Source organism: Balaenoptera physalus, assembly GCF_965194825.1.
Source record: "Balaenoptera physalus genome assembly, chromosome: 11".
NCBI classification, from domain to species: Eukaryota; Metazoa; Chordata; class Mammalia; order Artiodactyla; family Balaenopteridae; genus Balaenoptera; species Balaenoptera physalus.
The window spans coordinates 41,713,773-41,738,039 of record NC_138896.1 but is presented as its reverse complement, the minus strand read 5'-3'; the positions used below and the strand labels follow the sequence as shown (position 1 = coordinate 41,738,039).

At 37.9% G+C, this 24,267-nt stretch overlaps 1 long non-coding RNA gene across 3 annotated transcripts in view; it reads right to left on the bottom strand.

Annotated features, from left to right (window-relative positions):
• Positions 1-24,267, bottom strand: part of LOC309638411 — a 65,050-nt gene that overhangs the window by 10,535 nt on the left and 30,248 nt on the right. For 2 of the 3 annotated variants that reach the window (XR_014251101.1, XR_014251102.1), the window contains exon 1: positions 1,493-24,261. This is a non-coding gene — a long non-coding RNA (uncharacterized lncRNA). Of the gene's footprint in view, positions 1-1,492; positions 24,262-24,267 lie in introns of those variants that run through there. The other variant, XR_014251100.1, reaches the window with a different exon arrangement.

Genomic DNA, 24,267 nt, shown 5'->3' with positions numbered 1-24,267 from the left:
ATGTGCACGACTCATGGAGTCCCACCTCCTGGAAGTTACAGCAGGAGTGTGGATAGTATAGCAGGGCCATAGTCACAGCAGGAGAGGTGACCAACCTGTCATTTACCAGAGACCAAAGCAAGTTTTTTTCATTCTCAACCCCCTTGAATAATACTCTATTTATGTTTTATTCCTTTTAAATGAATCCAAATTTTCCCCTCATTTCCTTACTTTTAGTATCTCATTCCAGATCCAGTGCCCTTCCTGTACCTATTTAAAACCCACTAGTTTACCATCTGAGTCAGAGGTTCTGGACTCTGACCTCTGGTTCAATATTTGAGACAAGATGAAGAGGTGACTTTAAAACTTTCAAAGGATAAGAACCAAATCAGCACATCCAACCCTTACAACCTGCTGTGTATCGCAGAAGTAACTATATGGATGTTAAAAGGGTGAGCAGAAGTACCTTAGGCTCCACATTCCCCTGGTTACACTGAGACATTGTAAGAAGCCATCAGGAAATAGATGAGGGAATTAGAGGGGAAGGAACTATGAGCTCTGCTGGCTGGAAGCCACATGCCTTGTGGGGGAACAGATTCTTTGACCACCTCCAACAACAACTCCCAACCTCTTTGGAATTCTGACATCCCATCACTATCTATTTGATTATCTAGTCTTGATATGACAGCTTCCATCTTGCAGGAAACAAGTTACACAGTATCGATTCATTACATTTTTTCAAATGAATGTGAATGAACAAGACTTTTATTGCATGCATTTTACTGCATCCCTTGAAACAACTTGCAACGCCTTGGCTAAACAAACACCATTTTTCAAAAATAAACTCGAGTGGTTGTGTAGCTATTATAGCACTGTGGCCACTAGGGGAGCATTACTGCAAGAGTCCTAGGAGCTAGCAGAGAGCAGTTGTAACCTCAATCAGGAGACAGCACAAGAGAGGGAGAGTTTCCCAGGAGGTCCAGGCACACTTCCTGCAAATGAAGTTCAGGACATTTCCTCAGATCCTTCCAGTAAATCCTCCCTTTACTTGAGCTAGATTCAGTTTTTCAGTCCTTGAAACAAATGATCCTTGACTAGAGCATGCTGAACTGGAACTCAGAAAAAGGATAAATGGAGAAAAATCAGTAAAAAGCTTTGCAGGCCCATCACCTGCCTTCTCTCATTTGACCATCCGAGCACAATACCCTGTGGGAGTGGAGGGTGAGAGAGAGCTTGCCTCTGTGTCTGGTATCACTCTCCCACCTAACAGAGCCATCTTGCCATCTGAAATGCTTAACTCGGATAAAAGAGGGCATTTTCTTGGCCTCTTTAACTGATATCTTTGGGTAGGGCAAAGGAAAAAGAGACATTGACCAACATGAAGAGGAAAAATAAAACAAAACATGAAAACCTGTGGCAAATAATTCCCACCCAAGCATGCACACTCCTTTACAGAGCACATAAAAGACCCTGGATTTGGAAAAAGACTCCGTTCCCTCAGAGTCATACTTACATTTTCAATAAAAATATCTTTGCTCTACACACCCATCTGGCTGCCTGAGTCTACTATAAAACAAGCTCCAGCTTGGCCTGGCTGTAAGGGGGGAATGTGAAGCTGGGAAAATTATTTCCCCAGCTTCTTTTAGCACCCCCCCCCTTTATTGTGGTAATTCCTTGACTTTCACACCCAGGTTCCCATAATTGCTTCATTTCCCTTGTGCTTAAGGCCAGGTCAGCACACAGTGGTTGGTGGCCCAGTCTCTCAAGTCTCCTCTTTCTGCCGAGTCACCGTGAGTCTTACTAGTTCATACAGGAAGTAGTAGTGTAGATAAAAGGGTTTGGCTTAGACAGGCTGACAGCCCACAGCTAAGGAGCCCAGTGCCTTCTCTGGGCCTCAATTTCCTAATGTATAAAATAGATATTTCTGCTCTCCTGGGTTGCTGACAGGCTTGCAGAGCTCCAGGCTGGGAGCAGGTACACGCCAGGCTCTACACACTACACTGCGTGGGGCCTGGCCTCTCCCCGAAATGTACTCACCTCCTTAGAGTTTCTGTTAGTGGGTCCAAGAGTGCATGGAATTTAAGAACAAGTTGATAAGGCAACGAGAAGTGGGCAGAGGACGGAGGACGTTTGCTCAGGGGCACTTTTGTGCCCTCACATCCCACTGCAGGGGTAGAATGTGCTTTCGTACACTTACCATGTACTCAGATGAAAACTTCAGAGGAGGTTGAGGAAGCCATCGAGCAGAAAGGCTGAAGGAAGGTGAGCAGTAGAAGTCAGCATAATTCTGCATCAGGATCAAAACTGAAATTCTGCAGATAAAATTTTATTGTGAAAGAAAGATGTGAATTAATGGGAATTACAATCTAATGAAGTTAGAATTAACTACTATCTTAGCTGATTTTTTATATACTGAGTTGAAAGGAAGTTTATAGCATTCTTCTTATTATTAATAATATTAATATAATGTTATTATTAATTATTATTATTATCATGTTTAGCCAATTCAGAGTCTTTTGGGGGAACCAAAATGTCTCTTAACGACTTAAAGAAGTTAAATTACTTATTTAGAGCCTAGAATAAATCTCTTTGACTCTTTGTTAACAAAAGCTTTAAATCCATCATTCAGAGATGGATTCCAAGAAATAGCAAACTTATTAAGATTTAATCATACAGACTAAACAGCCAAGTCCAAGTAGTGAATTTGACTGAATTTAGCTGATGATGTGGATGAGAATTTCATTCTCTGAACTATCTTAGAAAATAAATTCTGGGACTTCCCTGGTGGTCCAGTGGTTAAGACTCCACGCTCCCAGTGCAGGGGGAATGGGTTGGATCCCTGGTCAGGGAACTAAGATCCCACATGCTGCATGGTGCAGCCTAAATAAATAAATAATAAATAAATAAATAGCAGTGTAAAAAATGAAAAAAAGAAAATAAATTCTATGATTGTTAATGTGAGGATAACAATCGATGTGCACAACTTTATGTTCAATCTTTATCTAGTTGGTTATAGTTTTAAAATTTAACTAGTAGGCTAATTAGTTACTCCCACACCATTTTCTATAAAGAACAATAAGCCTTTAAGAAGGTTTTATAAACTAGAACCTGATAACATAAGTTACCTATAGGTGGAAAACAAACGTTAAGTACATGAAATAGAACTAGGAATAAATCCAACAAAAAACCGTCTACCATATGAAGCTATTTAGTTACTTTGGTACCAACTTCTTAACCAGGTGTGGAAAAAAACAGTTTGACTTTTTATAAATATAAAATATTTAACTTTTTACTTTTTCGAGTTTAAACTTTACCTATTTGAAGCACATTCCAAAAAGATTCCTTTGCACTTCAAAATCTTCTAGTGAGTCTTCTTAAAATTAAAGTCATATCTTATTATGATATTTATATTTAATATTATACCAAATTGAATTACTATTTTTCCACCTGATAGCTTGAAAACAAGGACTGTCATATTACTAGAAAATCCTACAAAAAAGCAAATCTCAGCCTGTGTGAATTCCTGGGAAGTGATAGGATTTTTTAGGGACTTATGTACATATCCACATCTATAATTTTTTTAAGATAGAAAATTTTTGTAGGAATTGCTTGCAAGTTTCTGTTTACAGGCTTCAAAGACTTCAGATATACCCTACCCCTCCACTTAACACACTATTCTTTTATTTAAAAGATTTTCCCAATAAAGTGTTAGTTTTATCAGGTTTTGGTCCCTACAAAAGCAGTCACCTTGCAAATTTCAGAAACAGATAGCCCTTAAGATTCGGCACTCACAATCTTAGATTTTCTGAGTCCTACTTTAAGTATTCTGTCCCATATCCTGTCCCACTGAATCATCAAAATACCCTAGAAATTCCAGCATTTTGGCAAAAAAAGAAAAAAGTACATAAGCATTATAATAAAAACATTCACAATTCAAAAATAACTTCAAGCCACAGATGATGAATAATCACAAGCTACAGAAATACTTTAATTAGTGGTAGAGCTAGTAAGAAATTTTTAAAAGCTGACATCGTGCTAATTGATAAAATGACTTTTTTTCCTAATCTAAGTAAGATTTCTGGTATATCAGTTAAAAGTAGTAACATCAACAATATTTGCCTTGGTATGTCCAACGTAAGACACAACATGTTAATTTCAACAATAATGTTTTGAGTGCTTCTTGGCTTACTCCATACAAGGCAGTATCAAGCACTAAGTACAGTTATAAACAACCCCCAGGGATCTTTCTTTGGCACTCAATTAGGGAAAATTTCTAACATATACAAAAGTAAACAGAATAGTATAAGGAGCCCTCACATACCCATCACCCAGTTTTAATAATTATCAGCTCATTGTCAGTGTTGTACCATATCCCCAACCACAACTCCACCCCATATTATTTGAAATCAAATGCCAGATATCATAACATTTTATCTATATACATTTATTATTTATTCTTGATTTTAAATACAAGCATAACAGCATTATGCCACCTAAAAAAAAAAAAAACCAATAATTCCTAAATAGTATCAAATATTCAGTCAGTGTTCAAATTTCCCTGCCTCTTAAGTCTCTTTTAATCTCAAGCTCCTCCTCTGCTATAGTTTGAGTTCCTCCAGAAAGAGACCATAACACAAGGATTCAAGTACACGTAGTTTAAGAAGGTCAGGGGACACCGTGAAGTAGGGAAGAGAAGGCAACCAACAAAGGGTATTAAACATAAACCAACAATGCCATTTAACCATTTACCAGCGCATGATTGAAGCTTAATCCTTTCAGGGAAAAGGTATTAACACACACACACACACACACACACACACACACACACACACACACACACGTTAAGCCCCTCGGAATGACCTCCCTGAGAGTTGAAAAAGCAGGGTATTTATTCACCCACTTTATTTAGTCATTGATTAAAGGCTGCTTCTTGGGGCATTGATTTCCTGGCACTCCTGACCTTCCAAAAGTGGGCAGAGCAGGCTTCCATGGGTCAGGGGGAAAAGCTCTTTGGCACAGAGGAGCTAGTAACAACTGGAAGTTGGGTTGAGCACAGTGAAAGGTACAAAAGACAGGGGTGAGAACTGACAGCGTCTGCTACACACTCTTTCCCCTCCTCGCCATTTATATGGTGAAGACACTGGGTTGCTTTGTCCTGGAGAATTTCCCCCATTCTGGATTTTCCTGACTGCCTCCACATGGTGTCTTTTAATCTGTTTGCTGGCCCCTGCATTTCCTGTGTTCTCACTTTCCAGTGGGTAGTTGGTTACAGACTTGATCACTTAACAGATTGGATATAGCAGATATATAATGCCCAGGACTTTTCATTAGCAGATATATAATGCCCAGTTGTATTTCTTAGATATTTTTGCCAAGTTCATTATTTCATTAGAGCTTGCAAATATTCTAACTCTCATTCCTTTTTCACTTACTAGCAGGAATACTTCTATAATACAGAAATTTCCTCTTGTCAACTATTTGGTTACTCCGTGATACATTTAGTACAAGAAAGGTAGGATAAACACTTGATCTTTTCCTTTTATTTACCAATTCTCAAAGTCCTCTGTAGGTGACCAGGAGTTCTTTATTTTTTATGAACTCATGGATTTAAACATATCTGCTGTGTTTCAATCCATAGCTCAAATGTTTCTTTTCAAAAGAAGTATATCTGTTAATATGCCTTAATGTCATCTTTAGAGGATTTTTAAAACTTTTTCTTTTTGAGAATTATGTTTTATTTGGTGGACAAAACTGAGGACTTAGCCTGGAACATAGCCTCTCAGCTAGTTCTGGGTGACTGTTCTGCAGGGGTAGGGGGGGAGCCAGGCTATATAGGAGTTTTTGTAACAAAGACCAGGTAGTGGGACATCAAAACATTACTGTTAATTAAGGAAAGCCAAATATCTCAAGGAATTTAGTACCTTTCTTTTTTATTTTTTTGAATTTTATTTTACTATTTTTTATACAGCAGGTTCTTATTAGTTATCCATTTTATACATATTAGTATATATATGTCAATCCCAATCTCCTAACTCATCCCACCACCACCAATCCCCCACCTGCTTTCCCCCCTTGGTGTTCATACATTTGTTCTCTACATCTGTGTCTCTATTTCTGCCTTGCAAACCGGTTCATCTGTACCATTTTTCAAGGTTCCATATATATGCATTAATATACGATATATGTTTTTCTCTTTCTGACTTACTTCACTCTGTATGACAGTCTCTAGATCCACCCACGTCTCTACAAATGACCCAATTTTGTTCCTTTTTATGGCTGAGTAATATTCCATTGTATATATGTACCACATCTTCTTTATCCATTCATCGGTCGATGGGCATTTAGGTTGCTCCCATGACCTGGCTATTGCAAATAGTGCTGCAATGAACATTGGGGTGCATGTGTCTTTTTGAATTATGGTTTTCTCTGGGTATATGCCCAGTAGTGGGATTGCTGGGTCATATGGTAATTCTTTTTTTAGTTTTTTAAGGAACCTCAATACTGTTCTCCATAGTGAGTGTATCAGTTTACATTTCCACCAACAGTGCAAGAGGGTTCCCTTTTCTCCACACCCTCTCCAGCATTTGTTGTTTGTAGAGTTTTTGATGATGGCCATTCTAACTGGTGTGAGGTGATACCTCATTGAAATTTTGATTTGCATTTCTCTAATAATTAGTGATGTTGAGCAGCTTTTCATGAGCTTCTTGGCCATCTGTATGTCTTCTTTGGAGAAATGTCTACTTAGGTCTTCTGCCCATTTTTGGATTGGGTTGTCTGTTTTTTTAATATTGAGATATTTAAAAATTTAATTAATTTAATCTGATTTAAATATATTTAAAACAGATCATGCAGTATTATTAAATTATTATTTAATATTTATTAAATAATAATTTAATAATACTGCATGATCTGTTTATATATTTTGGAGATTAATCCTTTGTCCTTTGATTCGTTTGCAAATACTTTCTCCCATTCTGAGGGTTGTCTTTTCTTCTTGTTTATAGTTTCCTTTGCTGTCCAAAAGCTTTTAAGTTTCATTAGGTCCCATTTGTTTATTTTTGTTTTTATTTCCATTACTCTGGGAGGTGGGTCAAAAAAGATCTTGCTGTGATTTATGTCAAAGAGTGTTCTGCCTATGTTTTCTTCTAAGAGTTTTATAGTGTCTGGTCTTACATTTAGGTCTCTAATCCATTTTGAGTTTATTTTTGTGTGTGGTGTTACAGAGTGTTCTAATTTCATTCTTTTACATGTAGCTGTCCAGTTTTCCCAGCACCACTTATTGAAGAGACTGTCTTTTCTCCATTGTATATCCTTGCCTCCTTTGTCATAGATTAGTTGACCATAGGTGTGTGGGTTTATCTCTGGGCTTTCTATCCTGTTCCATTGATCTATATTTCTGTTTTTGTGCCAGTACCATATTGTCTTGATTACTGTAGCTTTGTAGCATAGTCTGAAGTCAGGGAGCCTGATTCCTCCAGCTGTTTTTTCCCCTCAAGATTGCTTTGGCTCTTCCGGGTCTTTTTTGTGTCAATACAAAGTTTAAGATTTTTTGTTCTAGCTCTGTAAAAACTGCCATTGGTAATTTGATAGGGATTGCATTGAATCTGTAGATGCTTTGGGTAGTATAGTCATTTTCACAATATTGATTCTTCCAATCCAAGAACATGATATATCTCTCCATCTGTTTATGTCATCCTTGATTTCTTTCATCAGTGTCTTATAGTTTTCTGAGTACAGGTACCTCCTTAGGTAGGTTTATTCCTAGGTATTTTATTCTTTTTGTTGCAATGGTGAATAGGAGTGTTTCCTTAATTTCCCTTTCTGATTTTTCATTGTTAGTGTATAGGAATGCAGGAGATTTCTGTGCATTAATTTTGTATTCTGCTACTTAACCAAATTCATTGACTAGCTCTAGTAGTTATCTGGTGGCATCTTTAGTATTTTCTATATGTAGTATCATGTCTTCGGCAAACAGTGACAGTTTTACTTTCTTTTCCAATTTGTATTCCTTTTATTTCTTTTCTTCTCTGATTGCATGGCTAAGACTTCCAAAACTATGTGGAATAAGAGTGGCGAGAGTGGACATCTTTGTCTTGTTCCTGATCTTAGAAGAAATGCTTTCAGTTTTTCACCATTGAGAATGATGTTTGCTGTAGGTTTGTCGTATATGACCTTTATTATGTTGAGGTAGGTTCCCTCTATGCACACTTTCTGGAGAGTTTTTATCATAAATCGGTGTTGAATTTTGTCAAAAGCTTTTTCTGCATCTATTGAGATGATCATATGGTTTTTATTCTTCAATTTGTTAATATGGTGTATCACATTGATTGATTTGTGTATATTGAAGAATCCTTGCATCCCTGGGATAAATCCCACTTGATCATGGTGTATGATCCTTTTAATGTGTTGTTGGATTCTGTTTGTTAGTATTTTGTTGAGAATTTCTGCATCTATATTCATCAGTGATATTGGTCTGTAATTTTCTTTTTTTGTAGTATCTTTGTCTGATTTTGGTATCAGGGTGATGGTGGCCTCGTAGAATGAGTTTGAAAGTGTTCCTTCCTCTGCAATTTTTTAGAAGAGTTTGAGAAGGACGGGTGTTACCTCTTCTCTAAATGTTTGATAGAATTCACCTGTGAAGCCATCTGGTCCTGGACTTTTGTTTGTTGGAAGATTTTTGATCACAGTTTCAATTTCAGTGCTTGTGATTGGTCTGTTCATATTTTCTATTTCTTCCTGGTTCAGTCTTGGAAGGTTGTACTTTTCTAAGAATTTGTCCATTTCTTCCAGGTTGTCCATTTTATTGGCAAATAGTTCCGTGTAATAGTCTCTCATGATCCTTTGTATTTCTGCAGTGTCAGTTGTTACTTCTCCTTTTTCATTTCTAATTCTGATTTGAGTCTTCTCCCTTTTTTTCCTGATGAGTCTGGCTAGTGGTTTATCAATTATGTTTATCTTCTCAAAGAACCAGCTTTCAGCTGTATTGATCTTTGCTATTATTTCCTTCAGTTCTTTTTCATTTATTTCTGATCTAATCTTTATGATTTCTTTCCTTCTGCTAACTTTGGGGGATTTTTTTTATTATTCTTTTAAAACTTTTAAAGAGATTTCTCCAGCAAAATTTCCCAATTTGCAGCTCAGAAAATATTATCATCGTTCCCAAAGATCATAAAGTAAAATTCATCCATCTTCCAAATCAGAAAACTGGGTTTCCAAATCATAGAACTAATTTTTTTTCACTTTTTTGTTTGAAATAATTTCAAATTTATGGAAAAGTTGCAAAAATTGGACAAAAAGCCTATATAATCCAGATTCATCAAATGTTAATATTTTGCCACATTCACTTTCCCAGTCTCTGTCTCCTCATCTCACTCTCTTTTTTCTCTTTCCCCATGTGTCCACACACTTACACACACACACACACACACACACACACACACATTACCTTTATCAAAATTAGAAATCTGACATTGATACAATACTAATTATCTATCATTCAGCTTGTATTCAGATTCTTCCAATTTTCCTAGTAATGTCCTTTATAGCAATTCAGGAGCCAACATGGATCATGAATTGCATTTAGGTGTCACACCTCTTTGGTCCCTTTAATCTGGACTGGTTCCTTAGCCTTTCTTGATCTTGACGCTGACAGTTTTGAAGAGTGCAGAGCACTTGTAGAACAGGAACTAGTGTTCACTCTTCTCAGCCTCTTCTATAGTTGGTGTTGCCTTGGCAGTAAAACTTGGTGTGTGCTATCCTGACCTTCAAGAATCTATTTCTTAAGGGTGAATAAACCTAACAACTCATTTTCATGAATTTATATGTGTAACATCTGAATCCACATACACATATAAAGATTCAAGGCAAACTTACAAAACAGTTGTGGCAGTGGTAGCTAGTACTTATAGCGCTTACCCTATCACATATACTGTCATTTAATTCTCATAACAACCCTAGGAGATCAACACAATTATCATCACCCCTATTTTATGGCACAGGAAACTGAGGCACAGAGAAGTTAAGTAGCTTGGCCTGAACCACACAGCTAGAATACAGCAAAACCTGAACTTCAACCCCATAAATCTGGCACCAGAGGCTTCTATGGGTTCCGTCTCTCCCAGATAAACCTCATCACCTCTTTCACAAGCATCCAGCCTGGTGAGTGAGTACTTGGACCTGATGGTAGGTTGGCATATGATCTGGGTAACAAAACCCTCAGGAACTATGTCTTGGTCTACTTCATAAGCCCCATACTCTACATCTAAGCCAGGTAGGAAAAGAAGACCAGAGAAGCAATAAGTTAGCAACAGACAAAAATTCTCTGCAAGCAAGAAGTGGCAGTGTCTGGACAAATTGTCACAGAGTCATATTAAGTTAAATATTTACTCCCGCTGACAGGAGTAAATATTACATTTTTAATTATTATCCACTTTAATCAACATTTAGCTTGTGTCCACTGTGTATGGGAGACCATACTATGCATTTTGGAAAAAATGCAAATAGAAAAAAGGGTCTAAGGGAGCAATATGCATTCATGAAAAAACAAAAGCCTACAAATATTTATGCAAAAGTATACACATGTTGATAAGTTAGTATTATACAAAAAAAACCGTGTTCACACAGACCCTGAGGGAGCCATCAGAGAAGGGAAAGTTTATGGAGATAAATTTCTCCTTGAAGGTGTAGGTTTTAAAATAGGTTTAGAAGACATAGAGAACAAACGTATGGATACAAAGGGGGAAAGGGGGGTGGGGTGGGATGAACTGGGAGATTGGGATTGACACATATACACTACTGATACTATGTATAAAATAGATAACTAATGAGAACCTATTGTGTAGCACAGGGAACTCTACTCAATGCTCTGTGGTGACTGAAATGGGAAAGAAATCCAAAAAAGAGCGGGTATATGTATACGTATAGCTGATTCATTTTGCTCTACAGTAGAAACTAACACAACATTGTAAAGCAACTATACGCCAATAAAAATAATTTAAAAATAAAAGTAAAAGTTATCTAGACAGAGTAATTATCAGAGACAGTAAGACTGTTGTATTAAAAGATGAAAAAGCCAGTATCAAAGAGAAATAATTAACTGCTTAATAGGGCAGCTTGGTCCAGGAATCAGACCCCAAGAGGCTACAGAGGGAGGCCTTCTGTTTGGTGGGGCCTCAGGCAACATTAGTCATTTTAGACCAGACCTTTATTTTTCTTTCAATTTTTTTATTGTGGTAAAACACACATGAAATTTACCATCTTAACCATTTTAAAGTGTACAGCTCAGTGGCATTAAACACATTCATAATGTTGTACAGTCATCACCACCATCCTTCTCGAGAACGTTTTCATCTTGCAAAACTGAAACTGTCCCTGTTAAAGCATAACTTGTGTGGCAACCACTATGCTACTTTGTCTCTGAAATTGACTGCATTAGGTACCACAGGTAAATGGAATCATACAGCATTTGTTTTTGTCTTTCTGTGGCTGACTGATTTCAAGTAGCATGATGTCCTCAAGATTCATCCATGTTGTAGAATGTATCAGAGTTTCTTTCCTTTCTGGGCTGAATAATATTCCATTGTATGGCTAGACCATGGTTTGTTTCATCCATTTATCTGTTGATGGACATCTGGGTTGCTTCCATCTTTTGCCTATTGTGAATAATGTATACAAATATCTGTTCAAGACCTTGCTTTCATATTCAATATCCTGTAATAAACCGTAATGGAAAAGAATATAAAAAATGAATATATATATGTATAACTGAATCACTTTGCTTTACAGCAGAAACTAACACAACATTGTAAATCAAGTATATTTCAATTAAAACAATCAATAAGAGAAAAAAATAAAATAGGTTTAGAAAACCAAGGGACTATGTGGAGTTAAGAGTGTCTTGAGTGGGATAAAGATGCAGAGCTGGGAGGAGATCACACACATGTGGACCTACAGAGGGAGGAGAGTGGTGGACTCACTTGGGATGCGGAAGGATGTTAACAGCAATCGTGACCATAAAAATCTCCAGACAGGTCCAAATAATGCACATGGGCTCAGGGTTACAGATGTCAGGATGGGGAGACTGTCTCAAGAGCGGGAAGACTTTGGGTTTGGGGGTTTTGTTTTATTTTGTTTGTTTTTTTTAACAATGTGGAACCGATTAAGTAAGCGTGAAAAAGGGGTATGAAAACAGCTCAGTGGATCAAGGTCAGAAGAAAAACATCAGGGCTTTAGAGAAAGCAATTGTGTTCTGATAAGTGGTGGGCAGAGAGGAAAAGAGGGTGGAAATGTAAATTTCTTCACTCCAGACATTTTGTCAAAATGGTTGTGGAAAATGAAATGGCAACTGGACACGGAAGTGAGGTCAAGGGAGGGATTTTTTTTAAGTAAGAAGAGAATATAAACTGGCTACAAATTCCCTGAGATTGTGTCTAACCAGAGCTACAGATATGAAATCAGCTCCCAACGTCTGCTTTCATGACCTCAGTCATTAGAAAAATGTGCAGAAGAAACAGGAAAACTGAGAAACATAAACCTTTGAGCAGAAAATAGAGGGGAATCATAGAAAAAAAACTTCATACTATTATGCAAAAGGCCACCTGTATATGCTTACAGTGGAAAGGGAGGAACCGGGGGCATGTGATAAGAGAAAAACACCAGAGTCAGTTAAACTTTAACATGCAAAGATTGAAGGCAAACCTAGAAATAGTAGTAATTGTGGCAGGCCTAGTTAACACTTATGTTGTGCTTACTCTGTGTAGGATCATGTGAGTGTAGAAGCAAAGACCCTACAGAAGGATCCAAAACCCAAGTAAAGACACTGATGTTTTTCATCACATCTCAGAGTTTTGATAAAATGTAGAGGATAGATGGATGCATTCACTAATTCAATAAAACATTTACTGTGAACACTAGGGGTACAGAGCTGAATTCACTACAACCCCTTCAGTCAAGGAGCTCCCAATCCAATGGAACAGGCAGATAAGGACAGTCCAGTGCAACAGCGGCCACCAAGGACAGAGTGACAAACACAAGTGTTCCACTGAGGCGTGGGGTTCCACTCAGTGGACTCCCAGGAGCCCCTCTTTTATCCTGGGAGGATGCCCATCACTCAGGATGTTCTTTGGTGTTCTTAGCATTGCTTCCTGCAGGATGACTACTAACCCTGCCCCAAGAAAGATGGTCTCTATTGATCCTTCCAGCCCCATTGTCACCTCACTTCTAACCTTGCGGAGCGGACCTTGATGTTATCACAAAGAGGGACTTCACCTCACCTATATTGGAGCTCTCTTACTGGTGTTCCAAAAGGTTGTCTGGCTCCTAAAGATTATTTTTTGTAATTTTCTCTCTAACGCAACTTGAAATACCTCTACTGTGTTCAACCTTGAGTAAGCTTCTTAACCAGCTTCTAGTGAGGTTAAGAACACACAGATACACACAGACACACACACACAACACACACACACACACATTCTCTCTCTCTCTCTCTCCTTTGCTCAGTAATCTAAATCTCTGGGTTTTTTTAAATTTTATTGAAGTATAGTTGATTTACAATGTTGTGTTAATTTCTGCTGTACAGCAAAGTGACTCGTTATACATATATATTCTTTTTCATATTCTTTTCCATTATGGTTTACCCAGGATATTGAATAGAGTTCCCTGTGCTATACAGTAGGACCTTGTTGTTTATCCATCCTATATATACTAGTTTGCATCTGCTAGTCCCAAACTCCCAGTCCTTCCCTTCCCCTCATCCCCTCCCCCTTGGCAACCACAAGTCTGTTCTCTATGTCTGTGTTTCGATGCCTGAACATCAATCCCAACTCTTACACATCATCCCTGCTTAAGGTTCCCAGGAACATCTAGTCCAGAGGCTTCTAGGTAGCAAGGCCACTCGGTTTCCCCCAGGGGCACAGTCTTGGGGGGAGAAGGGGGTTGTGGGGAGGTGCTTTGCTGTTTTATTATGTAAGAGGGAGAAGCACCTGGAAAAGTGAGTTTTAGTGAATGAAAGTGATCATGTGACAATGCCTCCAGGCTCACTTCAGCAAATGAAAGGAAGTGAAAGTCAAGCTCTCAATCTCCTTTTCACAGAGAATCACCTGATCACAGTGACTCAGCACCATCAGACATTTTTGTCACTGGCGCCTGATTGGACCCAAACATTGCTCCAAATGTGTTGCCTTGTCACGCCTCACCACTGTTACTAGGAAAACATATTCAATGCAGGAAAACGTATTTGTTACACTAAAAGCAAAGATAGAGATTGCAGGGCAGAAGCAGATAGTGATCAGATCAAAGCTGCCTTTCAAAAGACATTTGTCATTGGTTCACACTCTCCCATTTAAGCTCTTGCTGACTCACTGTAAACTACTCAAAGCTGCACCGAGCTAATGTTCAGAAATTCATTCTATATGGAAGCAAAGTCCAATATCAAATTCGTAAAAGCATGTGACTTGGTCTATTCACACCTGAACATACATTTAGTCGTGAGTCACTCGCCAACTCAACATGATTGTAGGAAAATGGAATAACCAGCCACTCAAGTGAGGTCAATGAGGGTTATTTTTAATAAGAAATAAGATTACAAATGGCCACAACCTCCCTCTGCATTGATGTTTCTATGCATATATATACATTCTCACATGAAACTCTTTACAAAACTAAAAGCCAAGTGAGTGGAAATACCTGTAACTCGAACTACGACAAGAGTGAACAAGGACTCTACAGATTACAATTTAGTTGTATATTTCCATTTCCTTTTCCATTATTCCAATTATACATTTTTTTAATGTAGTGAGGTATAATATACATACTGTAGAGTGCACAGATATTAAATGTGGGGTGGATGAATTTTTCCACCTGCGCTTACCTATATAACCACCATCCAATTCAAGATAGAGGACATCTCTGCTCATTGCCCCTTCCCAGTAAATATCTCCCCAGAATGAAACTATTCTGACCTCTATCATCACAATTTATGTTCTTGAAATTTATGTAATTTAAATCTTTAAGATACAAAAAAGAAAAAAGATACATACTTTTAATTTTATTCAATTTTATAAAATGTGATACATTCAAAAGGTACAAAAGTGATGTTTCTCTCCCAGCTCTGACCTCCAGGAACTCAGTTCCTCTACGCAAAGGCACCCAATGATATCAGCTTCCTGAGCATGTCTACAGAAATATTTACTCATATGCATGCAAGTGCATGTGTATATACATAGCTTTCCTCCCTTCATACAAGTTCTATAGAATACCGTATACACAATGTTCTATACCTTGCATTTTACACACACACACACACACACACAATATCGGGGATATTGTTCCCTATTCAAGACTTTCCCTATTTTTACTGTGCCAGAGTATTCCATTATTGAATCAGTCCCCTATTGATAAATATTTAGGTTATTTCCCGTTTTTTGTTAGGATGAACATACACGGAAGTAAATCTATGAAGTAGATTTACTTACACGGAAGTAAAAGTACAGTTCTGGGTCAAAGGACATATACATTTGCAATTTTTATAGATTTGCAAAATTCATCCCATGACATAGAAGTTGTTCCCATTTAAATTCCAATTTAAACTCCAAGATCCTATTTGCTCACACCTTTGCCAACACAGGGTGCTATTGAGCTTTTGGATCTAAGCCAATCTGATAAGGAAAAATGGTTTCTCTAGGTAGATCTAATTCGCATTTCTCTCATTGTGAGGCTGAGCATATTTTCATGTATCTAAGAGCCATTTGTATTTCTTTTCTGTGCACTCTCTTTTTGTTCATTTTCTTATTTAATTGTTGGTGTATTTCTTTGAAGATGTGTCTTACTTATTAGGGAATTCATCCTTTAATTGGGAAATGTCTTGCAAATATTTTTCCCTAGCTTATTATCATTTGTTTTTCTTTATGGTAGCATTTGCCGTACAGATTTTTTTATGTAGTTGAATTTTATTGTATGGCTTCTGACCTTTCCACTCGAAGAATATAAAAGAAGATTTTCCCATGGAATCTCTTGGTGTTTTAATAGTTTGTTTTTTCTTTATGTTTAAATGTCTGATTCATCTGGATTTTATTTGGGTATACGATGTAAGGTATGGATATAACTTTATCTTTTTCCAGATGACCATTCAGGTTTACAAACACCATTTATTAAATAACTGCCTTTTCCCTCTTGATTTGAAGTATTGTTCTTATCATATCCTAAATTCTATGTGTCCTAGAGTTTCTGTCTCCCATCATTGATCTAGAGTTCCTACCTCTCAGCAGTTTTTAGTACCAAACTGTTTTAATTATTACATTTTAAAGTGTTATAACAGCTGATAGGGCTAACCACCTCCACTCTGCCCTCCCCCCTTCATTGTTTTATTTTGTTTTATCTTTTTCAGAATTATCCTAGTTATTCTTTTTTTTTTTTAATTTTATTTATTTATTTATTTATTTTTGGCTGTGTTGGGTCTTTGTTGCTGCACGCAGGCTTTCTCTAGTTGTGGAGAGTGGGGGCTACTCTTCATTGTGGCGCGCGGTCTTCTCATTGCAGTGGCTTCTCTTGTTGTGGAGCACGGGCTCTAGGCGTGCAGGTTTCAGTAGTTGTGGCACACGGGCTCAGTAGTTGTGGCTCGCAGGCTCTAGAGTGCAGGCTCAGCAGTTGTGGTGCACCGGCTTAGTTGCTCTGTGGTATGCGGGATCCTCCCAGACCAGGGCTCGAACCCGTGTCCCCTGGATTGGCAGGTGGATTCTTAACCACTGAGCCACCAGGGAAGTCCCTATCCTGGTTATTCTTACTAACTGATTTTTCCATGTAAACTTTGGAATCAGCTTGTCTAGCTCCAAATATCTTGTTGGTACTTTTATTTGGATCTCATTAAATTTGTAGATTAATGTAGTGTTCATGTTACCTATTATTATCTGACAGACTACCACCAAAACTTAGTGGCTTAAAGACTTCTTATTATTTCTTATAGCGTATTGATAAACTAAGCCCCTCAGGAAAATTTTCACTTGGGGTGTCTCAGGGGCTTGTAGTCAGATGAAGATGTCTTCCCTCATATGTCTGGTGCCTGAGTTGGGACAGCTAGAACAGCTGGGGGCTGGCCAAGCATCTCTCTTTCTCCAAGAGCCTTTCCACGTGGCCGGTTGGGCTTCCTCACAGCATGGCAGGATCACAGGAGTCGGACTTCCTACATGGCTACTAAGGCTTCTCCCAGCCCAAGAATTCCAAGAGACAGGCAAAAGCTTCCAGGCTTCTCATGACCAGGGTTCAGAAGTCACACAGTGTCACTTCTCCCATGTCCTATATATCAAAATAAGCTACAGGGATTGAAATGGAGAGGACTACACAAAAGTGTGACTAAGGGCTGTTTTTGAAGTCTAGCTTCCATACTTATGGAGAGTGACAATATGAATGGGGTCTGTGGAGAAGAGATTATTTATTTGGCTCATGCTCTCAAGTAACTTTTAGGCAAAGAGAATTTTTCATTCATTTAGAAGTGCTAAGAAAGAACTTCTGTGATAGAAAATAGAAAATTAGAGAAAGGAAAGGGTTAACCCTACATATAAATGATACGCTTTAATAACACTTTATGGTTCACACAATGCTTTCCTCCCCAATCTCAGCTGATTTTCATTTCTACACAAGACAGCTTTATTGTTCTGGTTTCCCAGATGATGAAATTGAGGCTCAGATGGATTCTAAGTTGCTCAAGGCCGCACAGTTCCTCTGACACTAAGGCCCACCTTGCCCGAGGCAGAAAAACTCAAGTGTCCACAGGAGCCAGGATGATAATCAAAATGAGTTAACTGGGACTGCCCTGGCAGTCCAGTGGTTGAGAATCTGCACTGCCACTGCAGGGGGCACGGGTTCCACCCCTGGTCAGGGAACTGAGATCCCGCATATCCTGCAGGCCGTGCTGCGTGGCAAAAAAAAAAAAAAGAGTTAACTGACCCAGTGGTATTCTTTTGAAAGAGACACATTTTGTCTGAAAATTAAGTGCATAAGACATTCTTTATTTCCACTAATCATTATTCTCTCATTTCTTGTTAAACATGCCATTGTCTTCAGCTACCTTTGGTTTCCAAAGTTAGCTGATAGAGACGGAGTTGCAAGAAACAGTTTACTCTCTTCTGAAGCTGACCACGAGAAGAACACATCCACACACACGGTCAATGACAAATGAAGGCTTTGGCAGTTGGAGTCAAAAAGAGAGTAGAAAGACTTCTGCAAACTGGAAAGGGAGCTTTCCAGCAAATCCAGAGAATGGTTGTCATGCAGCACTATGGGCTCAGTGTGCAGGTTTTTGATTTTCAGAGCTGTTAGAAGTCCATATTTCAAGTGAAGTAGTCTGAGGCTGAAACAGTGACAACAAATTCAATTTTTTTTTAAAGACTGAATTGCCCACCAGCCCCTGAGTATGGGATGGAAGCAGCGGCCTGCTCCAGCCCACGAGCGGAAAGAGTCTTACAATTAGAGTTCCCAGCCTGAATTACTGCACAGGTGCTGACCCAAGTTCTCTGAATCTCTCTCTCCACAATATGAAAGCCTCAAACCAAGAGACAAAGGGGAAAATTTACATTGAAACAATGAACACCATGGAAACTGTCTTAGTCTGTTCAGACTGCTAGAACAGAATACCATAGACTGGGTGGCTTAGAAACAACAGAAATTTATTTCTCACAGTTCTGGGAAGTCCAAGATCAAGGCACCAACAGATTCAGTGTCTGGTGAGAACCCACTTCCTGGTTCATAAACAGCTGTCTTCTCACTGTAACCTCACACGATGGGGTCTTTTTTATAAGGGCACTAATTCCATTCATGAGGACTCCACCCTCATGACCTAATCACCTTCCAAAGGCTCCACCTCCAAATACCATCACACTGGGTACTAGGAGTTCAAAATTTGAATTTTACGGGGACACAAACATTCAGTCTGTAGCAGAATTACAGCTAAGGCAACAAGAGAACAATCTGTGAAGATTCTTCTACAGCCCTAAGATCAAATAGGACCCACACAGAGGTCACGATTACCTCTGAAAATAGGCTCATAGGAAATGAACAGACAAGGAGAGAGTCAGCAGCCACTCAGATATGAGGAATCACACTCAGTAAACTTCACACAATAGGACATCTGAAAGGCACCTTAAAATAAATGTTTCAAATGTCAAAGAGATGGTAGCAGGAAGAGAATCTCTAAGACAAGAACAGAACATTTTGAGAAAAGAACCTGCAAATCTGAAAGGGAGTCGAATGGAATGGATTGAATTATAATGTACTGATTTGACCTGAATCGAATACTAAACTGACCAATTATTAACTAAGCTTTGTTGTAAATATTGCCTAAGAAGAGAAAAAAAAATGAAGGGAAACAAATATGAATTTGCCTATCAAAACTTTTTTTAATATTCTGAAGTTATTTAGAAAAATTATTTTTTAAAAATCACTCTAAACTTTTTGTCTCAACTTCTACAGTTATTCATTTGATAGTGATTTATATTAGAAGAGGGGCATCATTTTACCTGAGTAAACACATGCTTAAGATAAGGAATGGCACAAAAGCTACTGATGAGAAAAGCATTGTGTAGTACTTCTTCATAGATTAAAGGAACCTTGAAAACCAACACAAATTAAAGATGTTTCTACTTGGTAAGGTAAGTAATAATGGATATGGACATATTACAGAGCTATAATTATCATGCCTCAAGTGCACGTAGAGCCAATTTGATATAAAATAAATAATAATATTATTATTTATAATAATATATGATTTTTATATTATTAATAATATAATAATTATAATAACAAATAATTTGATATAAAAATAAATAGGAGGAGAAAAAGATAGCGATATAATGTAGCATTTAGAAATGTGTTTAGCCACAAATAACAGAAACTCAAAAACAGCAGCTTAAATACTAAGTTTGCCGCATGCAACAAGAAGTCTGGGGCAGGTCAAGGCTGCTACGCAGGCTCAACAGGCTTCTTCTGTTTTTTACTTGTCTTCATGCTGTCACCCCTTTGTTGCACTATGGCTGCTGTACCTCCAGGTATTACACCTGTATTCTAGACAAGGAGAAGAAGGAAAGGGGAGGTAGGAAGGGGCTGGATCTGTGTTAGGAAAACAAAAGCTTCTGTGGAAACCCTCCGCTTATATCTCATGGAACACTACAGGGTCCCATGGCTCCTGTAACTGCAAGATAGATAGTCTAGTGAAGCAAGTAATTTTAGTTTGGCACACTGGATAAAATTAAGGCTCTTTTAGAAAGAGAGAGGGGATGAGAATTGACATCAGCAGATAGAGGGTCAGCCCTGGCCTCATGATATTATGACTATGTTGATTATTAAACACTGAGAAAGTTATGGACTATTCTAATAAACCTTAGTTTTGATAAACACTATTCACATCAATTTTTGCTAGGTCCTTCCTACTTGCAGGCAAAAGGTGAACTAAAGTACTCCTAAAATTTCCTCTCATTTTGCTATTATAAACAGGTCCGTCTTTCTTTATCCACAATTGCAAAATGTAAAAACAAGACAAACAAATAAAAACTATGAAAACAGGAAAAAAAAATGTAGCCAATTTTGTGGCAGAAACTTTATCTGACCTGAGGTGAAGATATTTAAGCCTTTATTTATATGAATTAGTGTGACTGTTTATTTCATATATTGCAGAAATATTAATGTTTGATTAAGGGGTGCTGCCCCAGACCCTGCTTGGCATATTACGTAATAAACAGTATCATCTAAATTTGAAAAGTTCTGAGTTCCTAACACCTCTATTCAGTGGTTTGAATTAGGGATTGTGGAACCATACTTAGAAAGATGACCTCAATATAAATACACAGCTTGTCAGGGGAATGGCATAAATAACTTTAAATTAAGGCAGGCAGAAATAAAAAAAAAAAAATCCTGAAATTTTGAGAAACTGGAATAAGGTCAAATTAATATGTTGCTTAAATTTGAATAATTTGAACCATTTATATAGTCACTTAGGATGAAGGCATCAAGAATTACATATTTCTAAACTCTAAATATTACGTACATTTGAATGTTAAACAAGTCCTAGGACTAGTCTCAGGAATATCACTGACAAGTATGACTCAATGTTAATATTTGCCTCCCTACGTGACCACAGGATTCACAAGGGTAAAAGGTAAAGCAACTGCACAAGAAGTCTTTGCTCTTGTTTGTTACTCTGAGATTATCCTCCACCTGAAAATACTTAAGCAGATGCTTCTTAGCAATGCAATACAATTGACATCTAATCATTCCCAATGAATATTTTAAGTGCTTATCAAACTTCTGCTAAAACACATTTATTGACATGATAAATGACAGCCAAACTAGTCAGAGTATTACCTTGTTCAATATCCATATTATATTGTACAAGCACTATATTATACAAGTATTATATAAATACTATTGTAAGGTAAAAAATACAATGAATTAACCTCGCTTGAGCTCTTTGCAGGGCTGCTGAGGCAGAGCTGAGTACCAGGTAAGTGACCAGGCCAGACGACCACCACAACCATGCTTCTCCAATTTTAATGAGCACACAGATGGGGAGGGGTGGGTGGGGGGGCGGTGTTACAACATGCATTCTGATTTAGTAGGCCTGGGGTTGGGCTCGAGATTCTGCATTTCTCCCAGACCTCCAGGTGACACAGATACTGAATGGTGCACCACATTTTCAATAATAAGGCCCTAAAGCTTCTTCCAACCCTGGGTTATCATAATCCTCTAAACAAGGATTCATATACTCTATCTTGAACTGGACTATGGAAACATAGGGTGATAATAATAATAGTTGACTACTGTTAGTTGCTTTGGAGGAAAACATGCATCTCAGAATCTACAAAGTCTTAGGGGAACTCCATGTGATTTAGAAATCAAGCCAGCTTGCCAAGAGGATAATGAAAAACATCATTGAGATGGGGGCAAAAATCTCCGAAGACTAGAAGCCTTTGCTCCGACATGCACCCTGAATATGGCTGTCCCTGTGCCAAGGTCTTACTCAAAGGTAATTAAGCCCAACCTTGAGAAAACATGTGTTCTTACGAGTCTCTTGAGCTCCCAGCGCCAGTGAAGTTAGGCAATTCTGGAGGACCCAGTTAACTTCTTAGGTCTATTACTTGCGAGGAACATTTAGACCCCATAAAGAAACAAGATGTTAGCTAGATAATAGGCCATAAAAGAAGCCGAGCAGAGTGGAGAAGTCCATAATAACTAAGGACAGAAAGGAATTCAGAGTGAATAATTTCTACAGGGCTCTTATACTGGATTTCAACTGGTCTCCTTGTCTCCAGAATCTTTTCATACCAATTTCTGTTTCTTACCACAGTCATCCTCTCCAAAGAGAATTTTTTACGTGCTGCTCTGTTGCGAAGTCTAAGGCTCAGAGAGATAAGGAAATGCTCAATCTTTTGAGTGTACAATTCCATAGGTTTTCACGGAAGCATACAGTTTCATAACCACAACCACAAGCAAGATACTGAATGCTTCCATCATCCCCAAAATCCAGGTCCTATTAAAATCATTCTTCTTTTACTGGAAATTGGTGGCCAATTCGGAGCACTATCAAAATTTATTACAAATGACACTTTCTTACTTTCTTGCTCACTTTCTGGTTTACGAGTTTATGAAACGTCTAACATTTCTGGTTTTGTCTTCATATTTCAAAAAAGATTCTTTAGTTAACTCTGAATTTGATGATTGTTCTAATAATATCGATATTTAGAGACTTGATTGTTTTCAATGGTTGAAAAGCTGTTTTCTGGCCAAACTTGTAACTTGTAACAAGTATAATTTAATCCATTTCTGCATGCATTCTTTCTTCTTTTCCTAAACAATGTACCACTTGGCTTTTTAGATGCCATATTTCTGAAAATTAATTTTTAGTATAAATTATAGTATATTTTTAATCAATACAAGGTTTAAATCAAGTAAATATAATGTACAGTGAATTAGAATTAATTTATATGAATTAGCTTAATTCATATAAATTGTAATATTTAAAAATCAAATAGATGTACATAAAAGTTTGTATCCATAATATTAAAAAACCCCTTGTACACTATTGTTGGAAATGTAAAATGATGCAGTTGCTATGGAAAACAGTATGGCAGTTCCTCAAAAAATCAAAAATAGAATTATCATCCAGTAATTCCACTTCTGGGAATATACCTAAAAGAACTGAGGGTAGGGTCTCAAAGAGATGTTTGTACAACCATATCCATAGAACCATTATTCACAATAGCCAAAAGGTGGAAGCAACCCAAGCATCGTCCAATCAATGGATGAATGGATAAACAAAATGTGATATATACATACAGTAGGATATAATTCAGCCTTTAAAAGGAAGCAAATTCTGACACATACTACAACATGGATGAACCTTGGGGACATTATGCTAAGCGAATAAGCCAGTCACAAAAGAACAAATATTGTATGATTCCTCTTATATGTGGTACCTCAAGTAGTCAAATTCACAGGGACAGAGGGTAGAATTATGGTTACCAGAGACTGGAAGAAGGCGGAATAGAATACTTCATGTTCCTTTCCAGGCTCAAAGAGAGGGAAAACCTTTCTCCATCTTTATCCGTTATTGTTTTGAAATCAGAGATTCCAAGGAAAACAGTATCTCCTTAACACAGAAGCTGCCACAAAGCTTTGTCCAGGATTGAAAGTGTGCACTAATGAATAGTTTTCAAATAATTTGTAAACCAGAGAGGTAAGCCTGCTTCTGCCCGGGGGTACTCACATGGGTGAACTTTTTTGGCAAACACAGGGCAAGAAAGCAGGCATTGTCCTGGGATTAGGATGGAACCCAAATTTTGTGTCTCAGTCAAGGCTGAGAGCCTTGTTATATAAAACTGGGGAGACAGGGAGGAGACAGTGGGTCAATCTGAGTGAGTTCAGGGTCTTCTGGGAGGCAAGAAACTGAAGTTTTAACCATCCCCAGTTCCCTGATATGTGAAGATAGGAAGCTGTCAAGGTGGACCAGGATGCCTCTGAAATTAAATTAACTCCAGGCTAGCAGAGGTCCGAACAGGTGAGCTGAGCCTGCCCCAGAGTCAACAGGGAAAGGCTACATCAAACACTGGTCCTGTGGTGATCATTTTGTAATGATATTCAATCACTATGTTGTGTACTATGTTGTTTATCAATTATACTTCAAAAACGAACAAACAAACTGGTAGAAAAAGGGATCAGATTTGTGGTTACCGGAGGTGGGGTGGGTAATATTGGGGAAGCTGGATTGGATGAAGGTATTTAAAAGTTACAAACTTTCAGTTATAAGTA